The sequence below is a fragment of the Halichoeres trimaculatus genome, unplaced genomic scaffold, assembly GCF_033239565.1.
Source record: "Halichoeres trimaculatus isolate MK-OKI-2021-1 unplaced genomic scaffold, fHalTri1.1 fHalTri1_scaffold_15, whole genome shotgun sequence".
NCBI classification, from domain to species: domain Eukaryota; kingdom Metazoa; phylum Chordata; class Actinopteri; order Labriformes; family Labridae; genus Halichoeres; species Halichoeres trimaculatus.
This window is the reverse complement of record NW_027437193.1, coordinates 14,147,433-14,160,135: the sequence shown is the minus strand read 5'-3', so window position 1 is coordinate 14,160,135 and position 12,703 is coordinate 14,147,433. Positions and strand designations below refer to the sequence as shown.

Sequence of the window (12,703 nt, the reverse complement as noted above, 5' to 3'; positions counted from 1 at the left end):
AATGCAGACACTTTGATATGGAAATTGGCAGTTACAAAAACCCGCTAGAATTCACACTAGCATTGCATTGAAGCCATTTGCGCAATGTGAGATGAGATGGCACTTCCTTCCCCGAGACAACACAGACAAATGGACCCAACCGGCAAGTCTGGGGCGGGTGAGGGAGAAAGAGGGAGAGGAGATTGGGGTGAAGGGAGGGAGAGGGTGGAGAGCAGGAGGAAGAGGAGGGTAAAAAGGGGGGATTGAGAGGAAAAAGAGGCAACAGAACATTTGTTCTCCTTTACATCTTTTTCACTTCTTTCAATCCACCGCTTGAGCTTTGTTCCAAAAAAACTCCAGTTAGTGCAACACGTGCATCAACCAGCCAAACTCCCAATATCTGACCTCGTTCTGGGATGCACTGACCTCTTCTTCTTCTTCTTCTTCTTCTTCTTCTACAAAAATCAACTGACGGCCATGTCAGCAACACACAACCACATCCAACATCATCCCAGCCTGGGAGAATTTTTTTTTTCCTTCTTTGTCTAGTCCTCCAAAATGGCTGAAAACTTCTCCGCCGCTGATTTGTGTGTAGGCACATCAATCCCTCACACTGTGCATATGGATTATATAATGTTGCGGCTTTCTTTGCTCAGAATATCTGTCAGGATTGATGCCTTGGTGTGCTTTTATTTTGTTCAACAGCTGTATTTGTGAAAGTCATCATCTATACTTCCCTGCATGAAAGCGGTTATATAAGTATATGCCCGGGTAGCTCTCTGTTCCCCAACTTGTCAGTATGTCTTATATAATGTTGCAGCACTCCCCTGATTTGGCATTAACAGTATGGATTAAATGTTATTTAAGTTTCAGTCTGTCACAGACGTGCTCTCCTGGGGTTTCTCTCTGAAGTCTATGCGGCCCTATCTGTCTAAAAGCTTCACGTGAGAATCAGATATGTCTCCCTCAGCCTGTAAAAACTATCTTTGTGTGTGTGAGAGTGTGTGTATACACAAATGTGTGAGTGTGTGTGTGTCCCATCATCACACATGGCTGCCTCAGGTCTGTGAATTATACATGCTCAGTGAAATGATCTTATTTTATAGCCGCAAAATGGAGAAGTAAATGGAGACAGTAACTGACATCTAACTACTTAGCTCCTGGTGTCCTGCACTGTGTGGAGATGTCTGTGTGAGCTCTGTTTTTCACACTCTTCACACACTGATTATCATGACTTAATATCTTATAAATCCACTTCTGTTTGAATATCAGAGTGTTCATTCAGACCAAGGACTTTCTTTGCCTTGAATTCATCTTAAATAAGAAAAAGGGCTCTTTTGAAACACCTGGAAGCACCTTGAGAATAAGCTTTTCCACTGGATTTCATCGCTCTAAATGAATCCACTTCAACTAAGCATTTGATTTAAACTGGATTCAAGGTAAAATCCAATTTTATGAGATCTTAATGGCTAAGAAACCTGGTTAAAATTAATAAACTGAAGGCTCCCGAAACTCCCTAATTATCCCATACACATATTGATCTTTCATCGTTACACTTTTTAACTGCACAAGAGCCCGTGGGCCCGTTTTCTGACATTTGCCTTATCACATCCATAGAGTGTAAATAAATGGTATCGATCCAGCAGAGCATAACCCAGCATCTCCCTGGAAAGACTCAAAACATCCGCTTTTTAAGGGGCTACTTACAGTGGTACGCCGTGCCAAAATATGGATCCCGGCATGGAGTGTGAATTTCAGATCAACACCCGGAGCCCCCCTCCTCTCCGTTTTTCAGGAGGCCCCCAGAAACTAAGCAGCGGGTCGCACAAAGACGGCTGGGGCTCGGCTGCATGCTCCACTTTCTTCACAGCGGGCGGATGGTGGTGGCGGTGCTGGTAGGGTTTCCCGTAGCAGGTATCAGATCTTCTCTCAGCCAACGCGTCCACGACCGGACCGATAGCTCCATGTCGAGGGGCTCTATTCAAAAGTAATAATCGTTACTACTCCCCCCCTCTCCACCTCCTCCCCCTGCTCCTGAGCGTGCACCCAGGCTCCTTCCGACGGTTACACTGCATAAAAAAGGGAGCACTTCAAGGAGACGAGATGCGCCCCAGTCTTGCTACAAAATCAAACTCCGAGCACGTCTTTCCTCACTGTCAAGTCTGTGTGCAGGTCTCCAGCGGCTCGGTCCACAGGTACAGCCCGAAGAGGAAAAGATAAGACTTCTTTTAGTCTGGGTTTCGGAGCACTCCCGGCTCTTCCCTCTGCGTCTCCTCCACACGCCGTGCAGACAGTCGGAGCTACAGCCGGACTGGAGGCAAACAAGGCGAGAAGAAACGGCGCACCGGTCCCCGCTCTGCAGCAGCTGGCTGTGGAGGGAGGAGCACAAAACCTGGAGCGGATTCCCCTCACAGCGCGGACCGGATCCTCGTGCTAATTATGACAGCCCACGTTACGGCTAATGCTGAAGCTTCATCTCGTGTGTGTGTTCGGATTTCATACCCCTGACAAGTTCAGCTGTATTTTCTGGAAGGTTCTGTGCTGAAACAAATCCAGGTTGAGCAGGTTTTAATCAAGTGTCCCTACAGTTTAATCAGGAGAGGAGTGTAAAAAAACATATACAAGGCCATTCATTACCAAAAACCTGTTAGTGAGAGCAGCTTATATAAATAGCATGCTAATTTTTATCCTGCTGGATTTTCACTATTGTTGGAAGCAGCTAGTTTGCACCTGGATAATTAGATTTAATGATAAAAAGAAACAAAAAATAATGAGCCTGGCATAGAACTTGTTTTAATTGGGCGAGTCCAGAGTCTTCATTGCTTAAATAAGGTTGTGAGAGCAGAATGCATACAGGATAAGCTTCAACTATATTACCTTTAAACATGAGCATTATAATTTGGTAATAAACATAGTGTCTGTGTGTAAGAGCCATGCATTTAAAGACAAGAGATACTTATTTCTGCTTACTCTTGATGTAAACATGAAACTAAATTTAAATACCAATACAACTTCTTGACATCTGTAGTGAAAGAGTTGGTAGAAAGATGAGTCAGCTTATTTCTTGGTCTACTGATAATACTGATAACACCTTTACCATAAACTGATCAGATTCTCTGTAACTCTAAGTAAGTGTGTTCTATGAGCCACACACCCCTTCCACATTAAAAAAGTAAATATGTAATTTCAGATTTGGTAGCAAGTGAGACAAAAAAAAATCATAACTATGCGCTTTGAAACATTTTCAATATTTTGATATCAATTTAAGGATTTAATACTCCCCCAATCCATCTAAATACTGGTAGATTAAATGATAGAACCATGCTAAGTTGCATTTTGCAGCTCCATACTGTAGTTATTGAAAATAATGAGAAATAATAAGGAGGGATGTTACTGTGTTATGTTTGCTAAATAAACAATAATCAGTGTGAACAATGTTAAAAAACTAATAGAAGCAGCTAAAGCAGCTCTGCAATGTGAATTAAGCATGATGATTCCAGCAAGAGAGAGAAACACAGTACAGAGGAGCCACTTAGGCTACGTAATGTACACCACATCCACCAAAAATGTGGTGTTTTTATCATTTCATATATAAAAATGTTGAGAATACTCAGAGGGAAAAATAAATGTAACCCTAAAGCTGAACCCAGTAGTGCCATAAACATGCACCTACCGGTTCACAGTGATGGTGGATCAGTCATGCTCGGAGCAGATGCTGCTTTACGTTCTGTGCAAACATTCGGTTCATGTGTTCAAAACCAGGAAGCAGCCACTTTCATCGCCTCTCTTTAAATTTTATTCTTGTTGACATTGAAAAGCAACTGATGTAGGATTCAGAACACACAACGTTTCGGTGCTTCACTGAGGTCTCAAGGATTTATGTGAATACATTCAATTAATTCATAAGGCCTGGCATCCCACTTCTGGAATAACATGCATCTTTTTTTGTGAGTTAAGATTACTCAACCACATTTGATTTTTTAGACCACAGTGAACCTGATGATGATTATATACTTTAAGATAAAGACGAACATCTAAAGAGAGATTTGGTAGTAGAATGTTATTTGCCAAAAATATAATTATTTTTAATTTTATAGTAAATCATACTCAAATATCTGCTGTATCGACATTTTTCACTTTTAATCATAGAATTTAGCAAATAGGTTGGCAATTTATTTGATGTGAATATAATTTGTACAAGACAGGCGTAAACCTGGAACTATGCACCCGTGTGTGTGTGTGTGTACTCTTAAAATAAAATTACTGTGAATATTAGAATTATTAATATTATTATATTTAAATATCTGACAAAGATAAATATTTCTAGTGGTTATTTAAAAATTAAAAAAAAAAAACATAATCTAGACTTATGGCGTAATTAAAATGTGTGTGTGGCATTAGTCAGTCACTTGGTTTTATCAAGCCCATAGTCAACACACCCATCTACTAGAAATACTAGAGCACTTCATGCTTCTGTCTGCTGCAAGCTTTATGGAGATGCTGATTCCCCTTTCCAGACATGCTGAGCACCTGCCCACAGCGCCACAACTCCCAATTTGTTTGCTGCTGATGATATCACTGTGCTTGTTTGGCAAGAACTGTGTGTGAAAGTTTTTTATTATTATTATTATTTTTGTGCAAAATAAACTAAATACTCATAGGGAAAAATAAATCAACCCTAATAAATAAATGAATAAAAGACCTATGTATGATACTCAACCTTTTTAAATAAAATTACAAAAACCTCACACAATATTCTGCACACACACACACAAACACACACACACACACACACATACACACACACACACACACACACACACACACACACACACACACACACACACACAATTCTGCAGCTATATAATTAAACAAATATTTCTATTAAAAGCAGTTGGACTGTTGTTGTATGGGGATCAAAGTACCACCTAAAGGCTCATATCTTGACTGCAGGCACAGTGTGATATTCAGGGACAGGTGTGTGGATTTGTCACACTGTAAATTTATACCATTTTTTAAATGCAGGAAAAAATGAAATTATTTTTATGTGCCATGTTTGTGATAATTTCACAGATATTGCCCATTCACTTAAGACATCATCGGTGGTACAAACAGAATTTGATTGAACTAACCCTGCTGTCATGTCAAAGGCGCTCCATGCCTCCTCCATTGGTTACAATGCAGCCGGGGCAAATTGAATCCTGATTTTACAGCGGTGAGCAGAGACCAGGATTGTAACTGACTTGGCACCCCAAAACATGAAACTATAACTGAGTTGACTGGAAATGATTCGGCTTTGCAGATGAAATTACACTTCAAAGCTGGGAGCCCATTAGGATTTTACTGTGAGCTGCAAAGCATTAGCATTAAATTGACATTTGTGAACAAATATGATGTAATCTTAATGACAAACTGGACAACCTCATATTTGTGCACAGCAGATCCTCAATTATTTTGTCATAAGTTGTTCACTTCTTTGAATATATCTGCCACAGGCAACACACTTTTCTGTTTAAACAAAAAAAAAAGTAATAAATGCATTTCATAATGTTCCATAAGACTAAGGGTTTCATTAGAATCATTACACTGATGATGAGCCTCAACAACACAGCAAACTAATAGTGCCAGAGATCAGTACCACCAGCTGTGTCTTCACTGTGAGCTGAGGTGTCTCTGCACAGCCTCTTTCTGTTTCATGGGCAACGTGCCATTTTTAATATGCTGCCTGAGCTCTGTCATTCTGCGTCTAAATATCATGTGAAGTTTCTGTTGTCATTTCTCGACAATCGATGTACTGAAAGGAAAATGATCTGCCCAGCTGGAGGCAGGTTTATGGTAACATTTTCCTCCAGTTTCCAAAGTTCAGCCCCATGCGGCTCTCTTTTGAACGTGATATTATACCGTTAGTGGGAGCTTTCAATCTTCCCCAACACCTCTCCTATTTTTAGTTCCTCACTTTTCAGTGTGGCAATAAAAAAGAGCTACCTCAGAGGTGCAAAGGATATATTTGCCTGAGAAAAGTCGGACTGAGAACAAACACGCGATCGCCAAGTTTGGAACTCTTAATGCCCCAAATATCACTTCACTTCTCTTCCTCTCATGAGCCAAAGTACACAGCCGGGTCAGTGGTCTCCGTTACACGTGGCTTAAATAAAAAAACAGTCCCCCTGGTCGCACAAGGGAAATGTGAATTTGGGTCAGATTCACCAGGTGGAAAGTGAGAGGATTAGTGCAGAGCTTGCATGTTTTCTGAGGCGTAGTTTTACATAATAAAGAAAAGCCATGTTAAAAAGAAAGCAGATGTAATGATGCTGATCCACTGGCACATATTCTTATTTAGAGAAACAATGTTTATGTATGGCCTTCAATGGGAAGTGTAAACTCCCTATTTCATTTGACCGGACCCAGGAGGGATGTGTTTTATTCATTGTGGTCAATGCAGTATATATGTAAATAACCACAGCCAGTCCTTGTCTCTGTTTTTCTTCTTGCTTTCTTTTTCTTTTTTCAAACATGATGAAGTTGTCAGAAAATGCTTTGGTTTGCTCTTTTGCCTCAGCCTGTCATTCTCGCATGCATTTAAAGTGCAATCAAAACCCAAAGTAATAGCACAAAAGAAGTGAAAGCTGGAGTCAGCTTTGCTGCTGAGTCATCTGAAGAGTGTAAATAAATTTAACTGCAAGAGATCTGACTTTATCAAAAGAAAAGACTGTGCAGTACATTACAGGTCTTTATGAACCTCCAGTTAAAGGCCCCGTAAAATTTTAGCAGGGCGCCTATTTCCTGTAGACGAGTTTATGACTTAACTTCTGCTACAACCACAGCTTTCAGTAACTCAATTTGTGTTAATTAACACTGGAGAGGATAAACACAACCCATACATACACATTAAGTTGCCGGATTGTTTATAATAGCTGCTGTTTTCCTCTCCACCATATGTACTTGGTTACCTTGTTCGGCAACATGTGTGCCATAACTTTGTGGCTGTGTGAATGTAAATCCTAACTGAATTTTATATGCTGCTTAATATATTCTGATTCCTAATTCAATGTGTGGGAAAGCCACTGCTTTGAAAATTTTACTAATTCCCCTTGTCGCTTCTTGAAGTGTTTGAGAAGAATCTGCAGAATACTTGAAAAAGTCCAAACTTCAGATGTTCCATCAGATTAAAGGAGTGATGATTAAATTTTTTGGGTGGCAGAGATTCTGTGGCATCTTGTAGCCGCAGAGACCCCAACAGAGAGACAAAGTTTCAGAGTTAAACCCCCTTCACCTCAACATGTTGTCTTTGATTTGGTCCTCTAATACGTTGTGTGTGTTCCCCCTCAAAATGTGCTGTCCCCATTATAGGGGGAAAAAGAAACCTCAAGTAATAACGTGGGGGTGTTTCGACAAACATGCATGTGGCAAATACAAGGGAGGCTGGGAATGCTGCGGTAAATACGTCTCAAGTCATTATTTGGTGGTTTTACTCATTAAGATCAAAAGCCGCAAATTCAAAGGCATTGGGAGACCTTACGGAGAACGGCCATTTGTTGAAAACAGAGGAATCAAAGGGTTTAAAATAAGTTTTCTGAGGATCTTATGAGAGATTTAACAAATGCCCCTGTTCTATAAGACAGAAACAATCTCTGTTCCGACTGCATTGAGACGAAGCCCTGTGCCTCATCTTTCACAGATTACTGTGGTGAATACATTTCTATAGCTTCGCTATCAAGGGGCAGCATGATAAAAGGCTGGGAACCGTAATCTTGATAGTCATGTATAGGCAGTTCCCACAAAGGAATTGACTCAACCTTAAGGCTCAGCTGTGATTGAACTCTACCATCTTCTCAGTGAAACAATGACTTAAAGGGGCTGTGAGGAGTTTCTAAGTGATCATGCAAAAGTCTCCCTTCTAGATATATATGCCCGATCGAAATCCACAATTCCCAATTGGGTGCATCAGGATGATTTACAGCATGTCTAAGTCCCTATGACAACACCACACCGGCTGATGAAGTTTAGGAGACTAATTTTGTAGTAATGGTGGACACTGGAGCTTAACTGTCAGACGGAAAAAGGACAGAGGAGCAGAAGAAAGCTGAATGGGGGAGTGATACAGTCAGAGCTAAAGGCAAACACAGGGGCTAAGCTGTTTGTGATAACGTTTTTTTCCAACCCACATGCAGCAGTTATTCTGCAGTGGTCTGTTCAAACTTGAGAGTCTATCAATAACATGAAGAGTGAGGTTGCGTTAGCTCTGTTTGGCAGATGACTGGCAAGACACAGCTAACCAGGATTCACCAGTGTTACACATTACAGACATGTCTTAGAGCACCTGACTGCCGACAGGACTACATATAGCTGGCTACTGCATGTTTGCTTGATGTCACGTTTCAAACCGTAGCACGTTACTGGACTGATAAATACCTTACCTTGACGCGTTATAACCAGTAAAAAGTTGTTTTGAGCAAAGAAAATTTGTTTCAATGCGATCTCCATTTAATTTAATTCCAAAACAAACACACATCTAAAAGGAGATTTACCAAAGGGTACGTGAGACTCAGGGCCAGAAGGTGGCAAGGCAGTCCAATTAAAACAGATCCTCTTCATAGCATCTTTAATTCAATGAAGATGGGCAAAGTTGGCTATTTGTAAGTTCATATCTTAGATCATTTGTGTATCTACTGGTTTTCTAAAAAAAAAGAAGAAAAATCATGTCACTAAACTCCAAGAAGCTGTATTGTCAAACATTATACAATGTAGCTATTAGCAGTTTCAGCGTGCTTGAATAGCACATAAACCAAACACAGCTTGGCAAATTTAATATTTTAGAGAACACATTATTAATCAAACTTTGCTACAGCCTGTCAGAATATTATTAGTTTATTTATTCATTTATTTTTAGAAGATTTTTAGAAGCATCTAAAATGAGAGGATAATACTGTATTATGCTAACCAACTGACACTTCACTGGATGTTAGCTTAGCGCCAGTTTCATAATTATTATTCCTACCTTCCATCTTCCCACACTATTCCTTCCCACTTAAATTGTCATATTTAAATCAGACTTTTAAATTATTATTTCTTGTTTCCTTTCCTTACTTCTCAGAGCATACTAGTTTAACCAACTAGCAACAGTTATACCTGGTGATGATAGGACATTTTATTCTGTTTAGTTAATTTCTACATAGGACTAAGCACAAACGTGACTTCTAGTTTTGATTAAGTGGTTCATAGACCTTTGGAATTATTAAAAAACAGACTGTCTCTAAATTAAAGACACATTGTTGACCTCAATAGCAAACACTGAACATATAAAACATATTTTTCAAATTAGGGATTCGTGACTTATGATGGAGAATTTGCCTTGGTGTGGTGATATTTTCGTGATATACTGAAAATATTTTATTGAACAACGCCCTGATGTCAACACACAGCATGCGCGGGTCTACATTTAACAGGAAAGGTCATAGCAGGATCACAGAGGGTACTTACTGAGGTCTCTCTCCCTCTCTGAGCCTCTGCACAGAATGGGATTTCAGTTAGCCGTCTCATGTCAGCATTATAATGATGTGCCCCGGGGTAAAGCCAGGGTGGATCTTGGTTTGGAAAAATAGACCAGATGTCATAAAACTCCCCCCTGGCTGTGCTGAGATATAATCTTGACAAGAGCAGGATGGACATGAGGTCACAGTGACCTTGGCTTTTGACTTCTGACCACCAAATCTGATCCGTTCATCCTTGAGTGTAAGTTGAATACGAAGACATCCCCTTATGGCCTTCCTATGATACTGCTATCACATGAGTGAGACGAGAAGAATATCCATAAAAGTGTTTTTCAGGACATAATGATGTCCCAGTTACGCTTATCTTTAGCTTTGGGTAAGAAGAAGTCATTATTTCATTATTTAATCCTGTTAGACAGTAGTGTGAAATTAAACCATGATTAATATAATAATGCTTGAGCTATGGGGGAAAAAATGAAGGATCAAAGTGATCTTAACCTTTGACCTTTGATACCAAAATTGACATTTGTGCTAAAACCAAAAATATTCCTTACAGGTGTCCTTGAGGTTTGCTGCCTTGAAAATGGGGTGAACAAACAACCTGCAAACCAAATGTCTGTCTCTATTACCTCCAAGTGAAAGTCAGTTCACCCTCTTCTCTAAAACATCTAAACAAACCACACCAACGGCAGCAAGTCGAGTTATTTGTAAGCTACAATCCATAAGCCATAACACAATTCTCATATTCTCTTTATGTCTGAAGAGAGTTGTTAGGGTACATTCAAATTTCATAACTTTATAGAATATTATTTCTTATGGAGATTTTGTATTTTCCCCCCATTTCTTACCCATGAGACTTGCATCGAGTACAGACTCCACTGAGAGAACTCAGATCAAGCACAGAAAGCAAAAAATTCAACTCTCCGCAAAAGATAAAATCTGACAAGCAACATGGATCCAGGCTTGTCTCCTCTCTGGATCTTTTTGGCTCCCAGAACTTTGCCTTTGCTCTGTCCTTGGGACGTCTGTAAAAATGCTCTTATATGGAGAAAAACACTGAACCGAAAAACAGAAATGCAGCAGTCACTGCTGTCCAACTGTGTGATTTGCTCCAACTATATGAGTGTTTCTCATACCCAAAACACGCTTATCCGAAAACACATCTCAATCTATACTCAAGCATTTCAAAACACTTTATGAAGAACTCTGGGAACATTTGTTTTAATTTAGTTTTCGATGATGAATGTTTATCTTTGAGTGTAGTTATTGTGAATGTTGATCTGTTGTTATGCAGCGGGTCTATCCTCTTCCACAAAAGGGGCAGAAACATGAGGGAAAATGGAAACAGATGCTCTTTGTTCCATTGTGAAAAGGCGGAGAAATGAGGACAAAAGAAAAAAAAGATTTACAGCATCTAAAGATTTTGTTCATTTGTAGCTGATAGCTGAGTTTTCTTCACAGGGCCTGCTAAGAAAAAAAAATACAGACAGCAAAATAAACTATATAGTTTAAAAACACTGGTTTGGCAGAGCAAACTGTGGTTCAATAAAGGCTTCAATGTATCTGAATAACATCCTATAGAAGGTAGTGGTTAACTTTTAGGAAAAGAGGAAATGGGTCATCTTTGCGTGCCAGCGAAAGGAATCCTGTCACTCAAGTAGAAGTTCTGGGACTGCCTCTATTTTTAGTACCTGGAGCTCAGACACATACCATACGGTTTAACCCTGACAGCAAACACAGACGCAATAAATAATAAATCTGCCAAACACGAATATTATCCTCTCAAAGGCTTGGTTGGAAGTCATTAATTTGCAAAGCAGCTCACATGGAAAATTGAGCAAAATAAACCATTTAAGCAAAAGCACACACTGGAATACATGCTCATGGAAGACAAGAAATCTTTATTGTGGGTGGGGACTTGGGTCTCTCTGTGTCTAATCCAGCTTCTGTTCCACTTCCCTGATAGACTTCCTCTGAAAGGTTTCTTTAATTGGTCTTTATTTAAAGCTGTAACATGAAGCACTCAGGGTTTGCTCTCATTTTATATAACTTGTAAGTGTGAATGTGCTCCTGTGTGTAGGGTAGCTTCTTCTCCAGCGTCTTCAGTAATAGCTTCCCAGGGCTGTGTGACTGTGTTTGACTGACATCTCCTTTCCTCTCACATTAGTTGACATGGGTGGAACAAAATACACTTGTGGCTTCATTATGGAGGAGTTAAGTGATCTGACGTAATTCCCTGTATGGCTCCACCCAAGTTAAATACACACAAAGGTCCAATAAATTAAACCTCACCTGCTCAGGTGAGTTGTTGCTGAATCATGTTGCATTAGCCTCCTTTAAAGATGCACTCTTACATTTACAGGAACTTTGACCCTGAAAATCTGTGAAGCCTTCCCTGTTTGGGGCGAGAGGTGGTGGATGGTCAGGGAATGAGCTTTGGAAGCCAGGACATGGCTCCAAACAAAGTGCACTGTGGAAGCTCCACTGCTGTAATGGGATATGGGATTTCTGGGGCCGATGCCAATAGGGATACTGGGGGCAAAAAAAGCCAATATCCAATATATTGGCCAATATCCGATATATCGGATATATTTAATAAATACATTGATATACACAGGATATATACTGTATATAATCACAAATCATTATAATACCCATATGATTCAAGACAGACAGAACGCTATCAAATTAAAACAAGGAACTTTAAACATAAATCTGTCAACATAAGAACTAAACTAATGATGGATAAGAATAAGCTGTAAACATAATAATAAATAAAGAAGTCAAACTTTAAACACAGTAAGTTTAAAAAAAAATGTATATATGTATATAATTCTTCCTTGTCTGTTGCAAGATAGCTTCATTTCAGCTCATCCCCAACATCACAAAGATGTTAAGTATGAAGCTAGTGGAAAAGTGCCCAGATATTAAAGTTTATTTAGGTTAAAACGTGAAGACAGTAGGGCTGGGACGATATGCTATTCATCCAGTTCAATTGTATTATAATTTTTGGGGTGCTGATTCAATTTAAATTGGGATTCTTCAATATTTACAATTTTTAGTTTGCTTTTTAATGACCACACCATGTGAAAAAGTTAAATAATGATGATCATTTTGACAGACTATATCAGGAGCCATATTTTCCCATAAGATGCACACCACTTGAGTCAGAAAGAAACATTTCACCCTCTGCTGCAGAAAAGTGAAAACTTTTTTCCAATCCAGTTTATAAA

The 12,703-nt window shown here is 39.5% G+C and overlaps 1 protein-coding gene across 15 annotated transcripts in view; it reads right to left on the bottom strand.

Moving 5' to 3' along the window:
- The window catches only part of adgrl2b.1 (adhesion G protein-coupled receptor L2b, tandem duplicate 1), a 148,269-nt gene that overhangs the window by 89,416 nt on the left and 46,150 nt on the right, over window positions 1-12,703 (bottom strand). For 12 of the 15 annotated variants that reach the window (XM_074688026.1, XM_074688032.1, XM_074688031.1 and 9 more), the window contains exon 1: window positions 1,687-2,310. The exons of 2 other annotated variants lie outside the window; for them this stretch is intronic. The gene's annotated coding sequence lies outside the window, so the exon portion shown is untranslated. Of the gene's footprint in view, window positions 1-1,686; window positions 2,312-12,703 lie in introns of those variants that run through there. One more of the 15 variants, XM_074688038.1, reaches the window with a different exon arrangement.